Source organism: Eleutherodactylus coqui, chromosome 1 (assembly GCF_035609145.1).
Source record: "Eleutherodactylus coqui strain aEleCoq1 chromosome 1, aEleCoq1.hap1, whole genome shotgun sequence".
Lineage (NCBI taxonomy): Eukaryota > Metazoa > Chordata > Amphibia > Anura > Eleutherodactylidae > Eleutherodactylus > Eleutherodactylus coqui.
In genome coordinates, this window is record NC_089837.1 from 183,811,442 (window position 1) to 183,827,806 (window position 16,365).

Genomic DNA, 16,365 nt, shown 5'->3' on the forward strand with positions numbered 1-16,365 from the left:
TAGCAACGTTAATCACATGACCGGAGCCAGCTCATGTGATCCGCGTTGCTATGTTGACCGCAGGTCTTGCATGTCGATTTCCTTGGTACAAACTATCCAGATATCCTCCATCAGAGCCCCTGAGAAGCTCTTGCAGAACACCAAGGGCTCCACAGAGAGAGAAACCCTGCTCTAATCAGTAGTAAGGTGAGGCTTCTTTTCTGTTAAAGGGGCACTGTCCAGGTTGCAAATACCTCATTCTTAAGGCATGTAAGTAACGTTCAAGGGAGTGAATGCTAAAATTAGTTAATCCTTTAACTAAATGAAAGATAAAAGCCAATTGACTCTACTACCGGTATATAATAATGGAATCATATTAGCTTAGAATTCATTTTTATGTTTCATTTGTTTTGGAGTTTTTCAAGAGTAACAAAAATAAATTATACTAGAGTTAGTTCGTGATATCAAATATGTCATATAATTTCAGTAATACTATCAACAAGTAATACGACAATTAAACTGAATCGGCATATATATAATATACCAAATATCTAATAACAGTAGTAGTATATTATAATAATAGGACAGCACAACTGGGATGAAGGCTAACATGTATTTGTATGTAAGTGGTTTGCACAGAACTAACTTCATTTTGACTTGTAAGCTTTTTAAACTGGCCAAGAACTTTTATTGCAGGGAGGAGCTCTGGGGGGGGGGGGGGGGGGGGGGGATATCATTCCTTGGAGAGGAGTATCACCTAAAGTCTGGTTAGAAAAGTTTCAAAGGGAAATAAGATTGACATCTGTCCATCCAAATCGAGTATCCTTCATCACCTGATAGGGAGGAAGATTACAGGAAGATGGACTGTTGAATATTAATTGAAATTGCTACTTATTGCCTTAGTGTTCAATCCTAGGTCAGGAATTCATGGGCAGTTCCTCAACCTGAGATACTATAAAACATGTGTTGGATAATAGAAATATGTTCATATTTGCGAGGCCAGTCTATGCTAAAACATGTTCCATTTTTCATCCCAGCCTTGGGGACACAAAGACTTTAAGAACTTGCTTCTGGTCTTCTGTATCTTTCTCCATTTTATTTTATAAATGTTTTGCTTGTATTTCTAAATAATTTTATATATTCTTTTTTTTTTTATAACTGTTTAGAACTGTTTGGCTTGTATTTTATGTAATTTTATTTTTTCTTCATTTTATATTTTTGTAAGCACTGCATTTTTTGTATCAAAGCTTAAAACTTTAATAAGCTTAGTTCTTGTTGCTCTGAACCTCATGGCCTTTGATAGCATTAACACTGGAAAGGAATGTGTGTATGCAAATCTTCTGGCCTCACCAGAAGTGGTAACAGTAAGTATTTGAGGGTGTGTGGATTGTGTTAGTCTCAAATTGTAACCTGAACGGAATGTAAGCACGAGACTGCTTGTGCGAAATAGATAAACCCTTGCAGTCGCAGGCATGTCACATGCTATGCTAGGGTAGTGTGTAAGTGATAGCAACAAAGAAATTTTAAATATTTAATAACCGTAGGTATAAAGGCTAGACAAGTAGTACATATAATTGAGAATAGAATTAAACATATTGGAATAATATCATAGTTAAGAATAATTGGTAGTGCAGAAATGAAGTGAGTAGGTCTAGGAATTTTGTGGCAAGTGTTATAATTGGTATTGTGTGTACAATTATAATATTAATACTATATTTACATTAGACACGAGAAAAATTATATTGTAAAGATGCATACAGTACATGCCAGAGAAAAACATGCTCTCTAGGAATAAAAGCAAACATCATAATAGAAATAAGAATAGGAAGTAGATTAACAATTGAGGATATACTTTACAACTCTTCCTTAACTTTATGTTTGAAAACCTATAGAGAGGTTTGTGAATGTATGACTCTTGAGATTTGTTGGTGGGACCTAGGCAGTACTGCTTTAGGCCTCATTCACACGAGTGTTGCGATTTTTGGCAGCCTGCATCGCATGAACGAGAAGAAGGCGCTACCAAGTCGCAGCTAAATCTTGCTTTTTCTCACCCATTCACAGTTGAGGCGTATATACGCGACAGCCGAGAATTCCTTTGGTCGGTAGAAATACTTCAACTGGCTCAATAGAGCCAGCTGACATAGTTTAGCAGCACTAGCCGGTGCTAAACTCCCTCCCCATCCCTTTGCCGGCAGTTTTCATAGAAGCCTATGGGAGCTGCCGGCTGATGGAGGCCGAAAGATAGGGCAAGACCTATCTTTTCCAGCCGCGTGAAAACATTGGCGTATTTGTCTGCTGGCGTTCTATCTTTGCTGGCGTTTTTACGTAGCTAATGAAGTGCACTGGAATCCAATGCTTCATATGGTCTCTATTTTTTACCCTGGCTAAATTAGGTACTTATAAACGCTGGTCTGAATACAGCTATAGTACTCGGTCAGCACGCTGCTATAGGAACAAATAGGTTCTTATGGAAGCGCTCACACAGACCCTTTTTAGAAACGCAGAATGTGCTCTTCTAAAAAAGAATGGACAGCGAGTTCCGACTCGCCTGTCAGCTCCATGATGCGCAGCGATGCAGGGTGCTTTCCATAGGCTCCTATGGGAGCCGTGGAAGCACGCAGCTCGCACCACGGATGTGAGACTGGGCTGCTTCATGAAGCTAGAAGCAGCCCGGTCACGCAATCTTTTTCAGGATGACAGCAGCGTGTAAACCATGCTCGTCTGACCGAGCCCTTAGGATGGACATGAAGTACTGCATTAGGGAACCTAGTAGTTTTAGTGAATGCCTTTTCAGGTCTGTATAGATTGTTGTGGGTCTATTTAACTTTGCAAGTACGTTGCTGTGGTCAAGTAACTTGACCTCATATTTTACTGTGGTCTCATTTTATTACTTTACTGTGAATATATATATATATATATATATATATATATGGTTTATACTGAGGGCTCAGTGACACGGGCATTTTAACAGGCGTTTATATACGCGCGTAAAAGAAGCGCGTGACCATGTCCATTGCCACCCATATGTTCTATCTTTTGTAGGTGCGATTTTTTTTTTTTGACGAACGCAGTACAAACATTTTTACGCGCGTAAAAACGCCCATGTGACTGAGCCCTTAATCTGCTCCAGTGCACTAGGGTCCTCTTTGTATGGAATTCATCATTATTTACTCAGCGTATTATTAGGCCTCATGACGGAGTAAATGGCCTTTGAGATAACATGACACAATTTATTTCTATATCTGATTCAAATGGAATCCTGCATAATAAAATAGGAGTTACAATAGAACCCCACAGTTTTCTATACATGCTATATTAGGGTATGTTCACACATAGCGGAAGTGCTGTAGATTTAATGCACTGCACTCTTGGTGCTACAGTGAGGGTGCAATATTTTGGGGGAAAGAGGAGCACTGTGCAAGCCAAGATCAGCTGCTGAACCTTTACAGTTCCACACCACTTGGGGGTTGTAGGGAGCTGTAATGCAGTTGGGTACGTTAGCAATGAGTCTAATGTACTACTTAATCTTAACCCCTGGGCAGTTTAGGCTGAGCTGTGTTCCTTCTGATGGAAAAGGATACTAGTTTTGGACGAACAGAGGTGTTTTGTTTATATGGCTGTAGCTCTGGTTCTATCAGAGCCACAAACATGAATTTGGTGTCATTTTAAAGCTAAGATACTTCACTTTAAAAATGACAACAAAAGCATGTCCGTAGACAGAACCTTAAAGTCCTTACAGAATCGGATCTACAGCTGTTCAAAGTTTAGATGAGAATACTGAATTTGCAGATAACCAGTTTCCCTGAAAATAAGACATAGCATGATTTTCCAGAATTTTTGAGGATGCAAAATGATTTTTTAGGCTTTTTGAGGATGCTTGAAATATAAGCCCTACTCCAAAATTAAGCCCTGCTAACAGTTAATTAAAAAAGTCAATTTAAATAGTGTCCAGGCAGCTATACATGTAAAAAAGTTAAACCTGTTTGAACAAAAATTAATATAAGACACTGTCTTATTTTCAGGGAAACAAAGTATCAGTTTCAATCATTGTGCCTAGAGGAGAGAGGGAGAAGATCTGTGATTCTCCTGTGTGTCCCCCTTTCTTGGGAGAGGGGTGACATGAATTTTAGTTCATGTTATTACCCCCCTACATCACTCTGATTGTCACGTATGGTGTTTTCCCCACAAAAGGAATGAAAATATAAGGACTTGCTAATAATCTAATCACTCCTTTACATCATTTAACCCCACAGATGCTTCAGTCATTATTGACCTTAGCATCTAAATGTTTTTTACAGAAAAAGAATGTAAAAACTTTTTCCCCTTACACAAGGCTGTAAGTATTCAAAAAATAAAAAAAATTGTACATAATTGGTATCACCACATCCATAACAAACCATACATATTATTTATCCAGCATGGTAAATTCGATAGAGAAAAAAAAAGCAAAATAGCAGATTTCCCATCATCTCACTACACAAGAATAAAAATAATTTAAAAGTCATATACCTCAAAATGGTACCAATAAAAAACTATAAATTGTCCTACAAAAACATGTGCGTTACTGCTGAGAAATAAAAATGCTCTGGTCCTGGAATGTGGTGCCACACAAAACGTACTGTGGGAAAAAAAAAGAGTATATTGTGCAAAAGTGGTAAAACATAATAAAACCTCTTTGGTGTTGTCATAATAAAGGTAACAGTAAATAATTCCACACTGTGAATGCCATAAAAATAAATAGCAAATAACAATGGTGAAATTGCTTTTTTCCCATCGCCCCAGAAAAAAAGTAACAGAAGTTATTGAACACATCATATGTACCTGAAATGAATTCCTATAAAAACAAGAACTCAATCTAGATAATACAAGGTGCCATACACCTACACTGACAGAAAGCAAAAAAGTTATGACCACTAGAACACAAAAGGAGATACGATTTACTGTCTCCTAAGGCTAGAATTAGTTACGTCACTAAGGAGTTAAGAAAGCTCTTAAGTCGACTAAGTTCTGCGGCAAATATTTGTAAATGAAACATTAAAGGGGTTGTCCCGCGAAACAAAGTTGGGGTATACACTTCTGTATGGCCATATTAATGCACTTTGTAATGTACATTGTGCATTAATTATGAGCCATACAGAAGTTATTCACTTACCTGTTCCGTTGCTAGCGTCCTCGTCTCCATGGTGCCGTCTAATTTTCAGCGTCTAATCGCCCGATTAGACGCGCTTGCGCAGTCTGGTCTTCTTCCTTTCTGAATAGGGCCACTCGTGCCGGAGAGCGGCTCCTCGTAGCTCCGCCCCGTCCCGTGTGCCGATTCCAGCCAATCAGGAGGCTGGAATCGGCAATGGACCGCACAGTGCACCGCATGGTGCACCGTGGGTGAAGATCCCGGCGGCCATCTTATTTAGGTAAGTAAGAAGTCGCCGGAGCGCGGGGATTCGGGTAAGTACTGGCCGTTTTTTTTTTTTTATTCCTGCATCGGGTTTGTCCAGCGCCGAACGGGGGGGCTATTGAAAAAAAAAAAACCGTTTCGGCGCGGGACAACCCCTTTAATTCACAATCTAGTAATATTTTCACTTAGGTTTTTCTATTTCTGACGTGACCGTTGGGGGGTTAAATCCTATTTATTGTAATGTGTATACATGTTGATTGTCTAGCTTTTTACCATGTATGTGTTATTTGTTTGTATCAATCACATTAATTTTGAGTAAAGATGTTATCAAATGTTCCTTTATGTTTATGAAGCTGAAGAGTTTATTCCATTAATAGAATTCTCCGCCATTAATAGATTAAAGACACAGTTTGATTCTACTTACTCATCTTCAAAAAAGATTACCTAATAAGGGCTCATGTTCTAAACAAACCTTTCTGCGTAGTTGAACGCATGGTGCATAGTTTTCTTTCCTTCCACGAGAATGGAACGTGTGGCAGAAACACAGTGAATATTTGGGATTTTACGTTACTTTGCTGTCTTAGGCTTTTTTGTGCTCTCTGCTTTAAGTGTTTGGCTGTTCTTTGGATCACGGTCAGCACAAGTGAGTATATATTCTGCTCTAATGACTTATGACATGCAGTTAATGAATCTGAATGCCACTGCATCCTGTTACAGCTTTATAGCAAGAACAGCATTAGTTTTACTTTTTAGCTGTAGTAAAACTTTATATTCATTCATGTCTTCCGGACAGGTATTTACTAATATTCAGGAATCTATGATATGTAACGTTGTTGTAGTAAGCCAATGTTTGATCATGTGCTTTTTGTTGCAATTCGTGCCCAAATATGTGTTTTGCCCACATTTAGTATAATTTTATGTTGAATTAGGTTTTTGCCTGGTTGCTATAGTCTATGTGTTTGTAGCCAACATACAATAGATGAATGCCATCTTGTTACAATACTGAACACTGTTCTTTTACATATATTTTTGTGAATTATATTATGACCTTACTGTTCTCTAGAAACTAACTCATTCCTTGTTTTATTAAGGATTTTTATCCCAAAATTCAAATAATGTTACTGATCATACTTATAGTGTCTTCATGAATATGGACTCTCTGGGGGAAGTTTAATAGAAAATTGGCACCAAAATTGTGTTGTTCAAAAGGCACAAATTAAGGCGTATATCTCATTTCCGCAATAATTTGCTACTTTTTGCTGTTTTACTCTTCTATCACCGGTTTTCAAAAGTGGTAAGAAAAGTGGGTGAGGTTTAGCAGGCTGGTCAGGGCCTCCACAGATACGATCCCGTTTCCCTGAAAATAAGACCTACCTTGAAAAAATTATTTTTCAGATTTTTTGAGGATGCTTGAAATATAAACTCTAGTTACAGTTCATAGAAAAGTCATTTTCAATAGTCTCCAGGCAGCCACACATGTAAAAAAGTAAAGCCTTTTGAAACAAAAAATAATACAAGGTACTGTCTTATTTTTGGGGAGACGGGAGATTTACTATTCTGCTCATAGCACTCATAGATATATGAATTTGTGTGCATAGGCAGTTTTATATGTGCAAAATGTATTAAGAGGCATGTGCCTGGTAATAGATTTATCACGTCTTACTTTAGTACACATTGGTTTGCACATACATTAACTTGTACAGTATTTGGCAACACAACTAATGGATCTTCTTATATCATTGTCAACTACAAGCACTTTCTGAACACAAGTCATGTAGAAACCAAAGAACCCTATTAGTGGTGTCTGTTTGACATTCAGACAATAGTTTGCATTTCCCCGCTTCCTTAACAGAGCAGAAAATCGGAAACAAATACGCTAATGTAAACGGAACCTTAAATCAACCTGTATGTATAGACCTTTGTTATGTCTTATTTTAATACGGTGGTCCCATTGCTTTAACAAAGTTACCTGTTCCTTTGTTCTCCTTTTTCTTATCTTTGAAACATTCTAACGGTTATTACCGGAGTTTATATTTTGGGTGAGATTATCAGGAACAGATTAGATTTGAATTTGTGAATGCATTTGAAATTCACATGAACATAATTGATAGTTTGCTGATCCAGTTCTGTGTGACTCAGGACAAGCAACCCTGTAATACCATAACCATGTTATCGCTGCTTATTAGAGGCAGGGCAGCCAGAAGCAGCATCTGTCACACTGTCATCAGACTTCAGGTGTTTAGATTTTATTCTAAATGTATCAGATGTTCCAATCTAATATTATTATGCCAAGTGCAGGCAGTATCTCACTAACATTAGAGGACTAACGTAGAGCAACTAAACTAATAAACAGAATGACGGGACTGGAATACCCAGAGAGGCTATCCAAATTGGGATTATTTACTCTAGAAAAAAGACGGCTAAGAAGTGATCAAATAACCATGTATAAATACATTAGGGGACAATACAAGGATCTCTCCCATGATCTGTTTATACACAGGACTGCGACGGTAACAAGAGGGCATCCGCTACGTTTAGAGGAAAGTAGGTTTCATCACCAACATAGAAAAGGGTTCTTTACTGTAAGAGCAGTGAGACTGTGGAACTCTCTGCCGGAGGAAGTGGTGATGGCAAAATCCATAGAGTAGTTTAAAAGGGGAATTGATGTCTTTCTGAAGAGGAAGGATATTATAGGTTATAAATCTTAGGTTAATTGTTAATCCGGGTATACAGGCAGGTAGGAACTATTAGGGGTTGATCCAGGGAACAGTCTGATTGCCATTAGGGAGTTGGGAAGGAATTTTTTCCCCAAAAGGGCTAATTGGCTTCTGCTCTTGGGGTTTTTTGCCTTATTCTGGATCAACAACACAGGAGGATAAACAGGCTGGACTAGATGGACATTGTCTTCATTCGGCCTTACGAACTATGTTACTATGTATGTTACTAGGACTATCCCAGCACTAGTTATTTACTGTAAAGTGGTCTAATACTTTACACTATTGAATTTCGTATGTATCTTTTTGAATACATCTTTTTGTTCACATGTAACGGAAATGCTGTGGATTCTCTGTAGTAGAAAATTCCAAAGCAAACTTTTCTCCACTGGTGCCGATTTTGACTCAAAATCGGCTGCGGTTTCATAGTTTATTTTAGCCTGCGCTGCGCTCCTCTCACCTCCCAATACTGCACACTGCTGTACCCAGAGTACAGTGCACACCAGTAACAACTACTGAGTACTGCTGTCGGCATTCATGTGATGCGCCAGTCATGTGATAGCACTTCCTCATCACATGAAAAGTGACAGAGGTGCTCAGTAGCAGTTACCAATGATTTGGATTTTTAAGAAGTTTTTGATGTAGAAATGCTGCGGGTATTACTGTAAGTTTTTTCGCTGCTGAAAATCTGCTGCATTTCTGCTATGTTTGGACATGCCCTTTAAGAGACTGGAATCCCATAGTTGTTTTTTATCGCAACTATGTAGTGCTCTTTTACCAGAATTTTCGGATGGGGGTGGGGGGTGGGGGAGGGGGGGTTGTTTGAAATATACGCCCTATCTGCATTTAAAAAAAAACAAAAAACAATGCATTACCTAGCAGGTGCTTCACCGCATTCAATGCGATGGCTGTGATTGGTTCATCGAGCACTGCAATGATTGGTTCTCGAGCGCTGCTGCTCAACCAATCGGAGCCAGCGCTTCCTGGAGGCGGGCTTTTTGAAACCCCTGACCAGAAAGCACTGGCTGAAGACTACAAACAAGTGTGTCGGAGCTGCAGAGGAGAAGTGCGGCGAAGCGGACAGTGCCTGTTAGAGAAGGTTTTTAATACAGTTAGGGTTTATTTTAGGATGCAAACAGTAGGACTTTCTACTGTAAAAGTTGCATCGCACCACACAAAAAACGGGTTTTTCGCGTGATCCAATGCAACATGAAGGAAGGCTCCATAGGGGGAAACATGGGCTACAAAACATTGCAAATTGTGGCCGTACAGAGCATGCCGTGATTTTTTTTTCTCTCGCAATGAAGCATGTGCTAAAGGGTTATTCCCCTGGCTGGGGGGAGGTCAACCCCTGGGACCCTCATCAATCCTGAGAATGGAAGGACCACAGTGCAGGTTTACTGCTGCACTCCCTTCACTGTTTTCCATGCACAACGTGAACCTGCTGTGCAGAGAACTCCAATATGGCCCCATTCAGTGGTGGTTCCAGAGATTGATCGCCCACCTATTACAAAGGGATCCTCGTGATGTGTTATCACTTCATGAGATGGAAATAACCTTTTTGTACATCCATTACCGTACTGCGTAAGATTCCAAGGGAATCAATGTATATATTTCAAGTAAACGATGCATGATTGATCCAGCATGACCAAATTAAGAAACGATAAATTACTGTTTCATGCTTTTTATATTACTAAGTGCAGCTCGTCTCTAAAGATTCGGCTGCCGGCGCGGGAGAGCAGTGAGTTGCGGGAGTGAGCAGGGAGGAGCGGGGGTGGGGGGAGAGAGTGCGAGAGAGATCTCCCCTCCGTTCCTCCCCGCTCTCCCCCGCTGCTCGCCGCCGGCAGCCGAATCTTTAGAGACAAGTGGGCAGGTACTCGAATAAGGCACTTCTCGCTCGAGTAGTTTGCCTTAGCGAGTATGCTCGCTCATCTCTAGCAAATACCTTTATGGTATTTTGTAGTTAATCATCTAAAAGGCTAGTCATCTGGGATTTTTGTAATTGTACCTATTGTATATATATTGTGGATATCTCTCAAATTACAGCTGCTATATTATTTACAACAGATCTCATTATATTGCTGGTATTTATTTGGAAATGGAATTTACGGAGGGTGTGTCACTTTTCCTGGCATGTTTTATTACCATATTTTTCAGACTATAAGACGACCCCAGGTTAGACAACAGAAAATAATATTTCATGTTAATTTAAATGTCTCTGGGGGTCTAACAAAGTGGAGGGGCTACCATCATTACCTTTTATGTTCTAGTATAGAAAAGTGGGAAATATTTAACAGTCCCTTCTTATTAAACCTAGTGTGTTCATTTAAACAATGGTGCAAGTGCATAAATTCACATTATATACATACACAGCACTGCTGCACGCACATTGTACATGCTCCATACACACACATCGCTGCAGCATACACAACTCTGCTACATACACACACACTTCTGCAACAACCACATACACACAATGGCACATGGTAAGTGGGTGCCTTGTTACATGTTGTACATCAGAGCTCAGGAGTTTCTGGTTATGCTTTTGTTGTCGGCTCATAACTTGATGGTAAAAGCTGGTAAAAGATTTGGGAGTTTAAAGGAGTTTTGTCTTTAAAAGCTGCACTTTGCATTTCCCACTATACTGCCCTGCCTAGCATAAGTGTGATAAGACTATACACATAATATGTTTTTTTTCTATGCAAATCTTACCTTGTCCCCATTTCTCCTCTTCATAACGTTGTTTACATCTGCAGTACTTCCTCCATTTGGCCAGCAGGGTCAATTCACAGAAATACTAGTGCTAGGGAGTTGCTTCCGCCCTCACAGCGCTACTTCCACCCACTTCCCTGCTCTGCACAGTGCAGATTGATAGCGCTTGCGCACTCCTGGCATGATTCCGCGCATGCCCAGTGTTTGACAGGCCGCCGAGGATTCAGCATTTCCAGCCAGGGAATGTACGCTACAGCACTAATGACATAATGTACATTGACCTGTCAGGAAGTACAATGCTGTGACTGTATGCTACCTCAGTGGAAGCAGCAGAATCGGCATTTGGCATGGTCACATGACCTGTAGGAAGGTAAAGACCTGTTATGGAAACTGAGTGGGGAGGAATAGGTAAGTATACCAAAATGTTTTACTGTGACAAAACCCCTTTAAGGATATCCATCATAGTAATAGTTCTTATATGCTTAGACTAATAATATATTATAAGTATATTTTGAACTATGTGATGATTATTTTCTTTAATTAATTTGCCGAGTTTCAAGATTTTTGGGCAATTCATTTGCAAAGGTGCTGTAAAATGCACTTCAAGTAAAATGCAGCTTAGAAATCTTTATCACATTATTTGGCTCCTGAATTTAGCACCCTCCAATATATGCAGACAGTTGAGTGTGAATGTGGTTGGGGTTATGTTTGTAGATTTGTGGATGGTTTTTACCATAGGCCTTCTCTGGGATGACGGGAAACACAATGCCTTTAAATGCATTGCTGTTACTTTTTCCTAAAAATCTTCAATGAGGCACTAAAAAGTATGAAATGTCAACTTATGAAATATTTTAGGGCAATGTGTATGAATTCAGATTTATTATCGCATCAGAAATAACTTAACAAAATGGTAAAATATCCTCTTTAAAGCTTCAGATGTCCTCAAAAGATAATTTTACTAATTAATACCTTTCATTGATTCTCTTTAAAGCCTTCATGACATGGCCTATTTTGGGCAACGATTTTTGGTGGATTTTAATCTCCATTTTTCAAAAGTCATAACTTTTTTATTTTTCCTTCGACGCGGCCGTATAAGGGCTTGTTTTTTGCAAGGCGAACTGTAGTTTTTATCGGTGCCATTTTTGGGTACAAAGACTATATTGTAAAACTTTTATTATTTTTTTTATAATTGCAGGGAGAGAAAACGCATCAATTCTGCCATAGATTTTTTTTCTTTTTTTTTTAAAGTGTTAATTATGTAGTATAAATGATACAATACATTGTTTTCTGTGGGTCGGTACGATTACAAGGATACCAAAATTCTTATTTTTTTTAGGTTTTTCCACTTTTCTGCAATAAAAACTCTTTTTTTGAAAATCTTTTCTTTTTCTAAATTGCTTCTTTCAAAGTCCTATAGCTTGTTTTATTTTTCCATGGACGGAGCTCTGTGAGGGCTTATTTTTTGCGAGACGAGCTGTAGTTTTTATTGGTACCATTTTTAGGGGTACATATGGCTTTTCTGATCACTTTTATTGCGCTTTTTGGAAGGCAAAATGCTAAAAATTAGCAATTTGCCTCAGTTTTTTAGCATTTTTTTTTTACGCTTTTTGCCGGGCAGGATAAAAAGCACATTCAACGTATTGTACGTGTCATTACGGGACATGACAATACCAAATATGTGGAATTTTTTAAAATTTTTTATGTTGACATGAGAAAAAGACCCCAAAAAGGTTTTTTTTTTACATTTTTATTTTTTGTAGATTTTTATTATCTTTTTTCACACTACCGGTATTTGTGTCCCTCTGGGGTACTTTCACCATAGCACTAATGATCGCTATCATAAGGCATTGCAGGACTTTTCTGCCGCAATGCCTTATCACTTATTACAGCGATCATAGGCAATGGTAATACAGGATGCCTGTAGGTAACATCCTATTACCATGGCAACCAGCTGGGCTCTTTGCAATTACATCGCGAAAGCCCGATAACATCACAGAGAGAGCGCACTCCCTCTGTGAACCCTCCCCATGCCACGATCTATATAGATCGCGGCAAGGAAGGGTTAACAGCGGGGCGCGCATCTCCGATGCACCCCCGCTGTTGCAGCAGGAGGCCGGTTACCAGTGACAGCCAGCTCCCACTGCCGGATAGCGCGAGTTTTTTTATGATCTCTTGCTATCCACATGACGTAAGGGTACGTCCAGTTGCGCCTCAAGGACGTACCCTTTTGTCATATGGAGGGAAGGGGTTAAAAGACTAATTCGCTGACGCAGAGGGAACCCAAATTTAAATACAGACGAGTGCCCTAAAATTGAACCTTTATTGATATCAAATTAAAACTAAGGGCGCCTACCCACTTGCGTTGCCGATTTTCGCTCGTGAAAAACGCGGCATTTTCGCGCGTTTTTCGTGGCGTTTTTTGCAGCCCTCCATTGACAATCATGGGTGCATTAAGAGAAAAAAATGGAGACATATGCAACTGACAGTTCCTATGTGAAAAAACCCCACGAAACGGAAAAAAAACCCCAGATGGACAAGAACACATTCTATACTAATTGCTCTTGAGAAAAAACGCAAAACATCACAGGAAAAAAAATCGCAAGTGGGTAGGCGCCCTAAGGGCTACAGATTAACAAGTAAAACAGACAAAACATAACATATAAGTATCACAGTTGGAGAACCTGTCCTCCACAACCTTCTTTGGATGGATCCCTAAATGGGAGTATATAGCTCCAAGGAGTAGGACAACCCCAAGCTCAAAAACTCCCTGACTGGATTGTCTCTAACCCCCACGCCAGAGAGGTGTCCTACTGGAATGTGGCTGTATGCTATGTATCAGGGTTAATTTTGAAAGCAAAGGTATCCAGAATTTATGTAGGAATAAACCAGGTGTTTCCAATTTCCTATTAATGACTGTTTCGTGGATTGACTCAGCTTAAATAACAAGTCCTCCAAATCCAAGCAGAGCTAGTTACTATGATAAAACACAATTGATACACCTTATAGAGATAGATAGAAGTTCGGGAATTAATCCCTGACTCAAAATGGTTGAGCCAAAAACAAAATTAATGAAGAGGTTCAAGTGGGTTCAACGCATTTCTGTTGGACCTACAACAACGAGTGTTCAGATTACCGTCTGAACCTTATCATTGGTATGTGTAAAAGGATCTTTACATTCCATGACAACGCTGTGTTGTGAAAAATTACATTGAGCCACCTATATTTATCATGTAAAATGATTTTCATATTTGCGCAGGTAACGATCTCTGAAAACGTCACCCAAAGCTTAGGAAAATAATTTTCTTAAATCCAAGAAGAATCAACCAAACAGTTTTGAGTCTCTGGATACATGCCAAGTAATTTCCTTGGACCGTATCTTTGGGGAACTCTGTTGAAATTTTTTTGACTCAGGGCGACAAAGCTGATATATACAGTACATTAATGATGAAGTACTACTGATATGCATTACATTGTTTTAATGAATGGTCTGTTTATGTGAATGCTCAACTGAAAAAGTCAACACATAAAATTGCAGTCATTATTTAGAAATATGTATGGGCATTTAATTGATGTTAACTAATTAACCAGGTTAGCAAGAGTGAAAAATTAATCATTGTTTTCTAATCACATGGATGGCTACTAATATTTGCATTAGTTTAAAGTCCAAAAGGACCTAAGGACTGTTTCATTTATAACATTTTTCAGAAAAACACTACATTTTCTTGTAGTCTTTCACAGTGTTTTTGGTTGTACTTTTTTCTTGGCCAAAATCTCTTTGGCTAGGTGTTACCTGACAATGTTTCTTCAATAGTGCTCACTACAGTAAAATCACAAACTGATCAGTACTTGACGCTTATCCGCCACTGGGATCCAGAGCTGCAGCTACGCTGTGGTCCCAGTGTTTGTTGTGACAGATGACATCACCGGAAATCAGGTGACCACTGCAACCAATCAGAGGCTGCAGTGCGAGTATCACCATTTGTCTCTCTTGGTATCATGGCACCCAGGAGAACATGCGATGATGCTGCAGCCTCTAATTGGTTGCACCAGTCACCTGACTTCCGGTGACGTCATCTGTCACAACAGACACTGGAACCACAGCTGCAGCACTGGATCCCAGTGATGGAGGAGGAGCAAGTTTTTAAGGCAGTTGCTGTTTTTGCAATATGCAGCATGCTATGGTGTATGTATCATGGTCTTTTTTCTGATAGTGTTACGTTCATGCAGGGCTTATCCACCTGGCCTGCACAAATAAACTAAGAAAGGAGTTCATATAACGGTCCAAAATGAACCACAGTTGCAAACATATAAGGGAAAATTATTCCTGGCAGCCTTTGAGGGAGCAGAACCTGCCTACAAGCAGGATGATCGTCCTGACAAGAAGAACCCTGCATGTCGTACCTAAGGGCTTAGTCTGTCCCTAAATGGAAGACAGGGATAAAGTACAGCTGAAGGAGAAGCTGACAGACTAGGCAGATGGAAATAAGCCCAAAGTTACTTGATATACAGATGTCCACATACACTCCTCATACACTACAAATAGGGATAATGCACAGCACCAAACAAGACATGGACTCAGGTGTCTGCACACCAACATGGATTCAGGCATCTGCACACCAACAGACAGGAGGAATGCATTTAAACCATGCATCTGCACACCCACAGACGGAAGGGATATGTTAAGACAAGACTAAGTATCCACACAGCTGTGGAACGGAGGGGAATTTATGCGTTTACAACCTATAGAAGGAGGGCATTTAGGCATCCACACAGCTATGGACAGAGATGGTTTCAGGCGTCCACACACGAATGGACAAAGGGAGATTCGGGCATCCACACACCTATGGACAGGGAAGGATTTGGGCGTCCACACACCTATAGACAGAGGGGGATTTGTGGTCCACACAACTATGGACGGAGAGAGCATCCCATGCCCACAGCACAACTATGGATGGAGAGGCACAAACAACACCAAGCAGAACATTAGTCTAAGCTCAAACATCAACAAACAGTCTATATAGAAGTAGACTAAGGGTGCTTTTACATGGGGCGATCTGTCAGGCAACAGATGCCCAACAGGTCATCCCAGCAATAATCGTTCTTGTACTTTTACACAGGAACAAGCTTGACTAGTGAATGGAGGCGGAGCAGGCCGGGGAACATTCTGGTCTGTCCGTCTCCATTCACACTAAGCAGGCAGTTGTCCATAAGTGGTACTACCTGTTTACATGAGCCAATCCCTCATTCAATTTTCTGCATGCAGAAACTGAATGACAAACGAAAAGCAAATGAATTCTCGTTTGTCATTTAGTCGGAGCATGTATTTACACTGAGCGATAATCGATCACATTCCTACTGTCGGAATCTGAATGATTTATCGACCCATGGAAAGGGACCCTAACACACCAAACTGGATCCAATCAACTGCACAGACAACAGAATGAAGCACACCTAAGTATGAGTTTAACAAGGTTAAATATACTCAAACTATGTAAACTTGATTGGCCAACCAGGACACACACCTCCCTGTTGAGCAATCAGTCCATACACCATAGGAGATGTTACAGC

The 16,365-nt window shown here is 39.8% G+C and overlaps 1 protein-coding gene across 2 annotated transcripts in view; it reads left to right on the forward strand.

Moving 5' to 3' along the window:
- Positions 1-16,365, forward strand: part of RIMS1 (regulating synaptic membrane exocytosis 1) — a 363,560-nt gene that overhangs the window by 293,374 nt on the left and 53,821 nt on the right. Inside the window, exon 1 of one of the 2 annotated variants that reach the window (XM_066604493.1) lies at positions 5,884-6,014. The exons of the other annotated variant lie outside the window; for it this stretch is intronic. The gene's annotated coding sequence lies outside the window, so the exon portion shown is untranslated. Of the gene's footprint in view, positions 1-5,883; positions 6,015-16,365 lie in introns of those variants that run through there. 2 annotated transcript variants of the gene reach the window in all.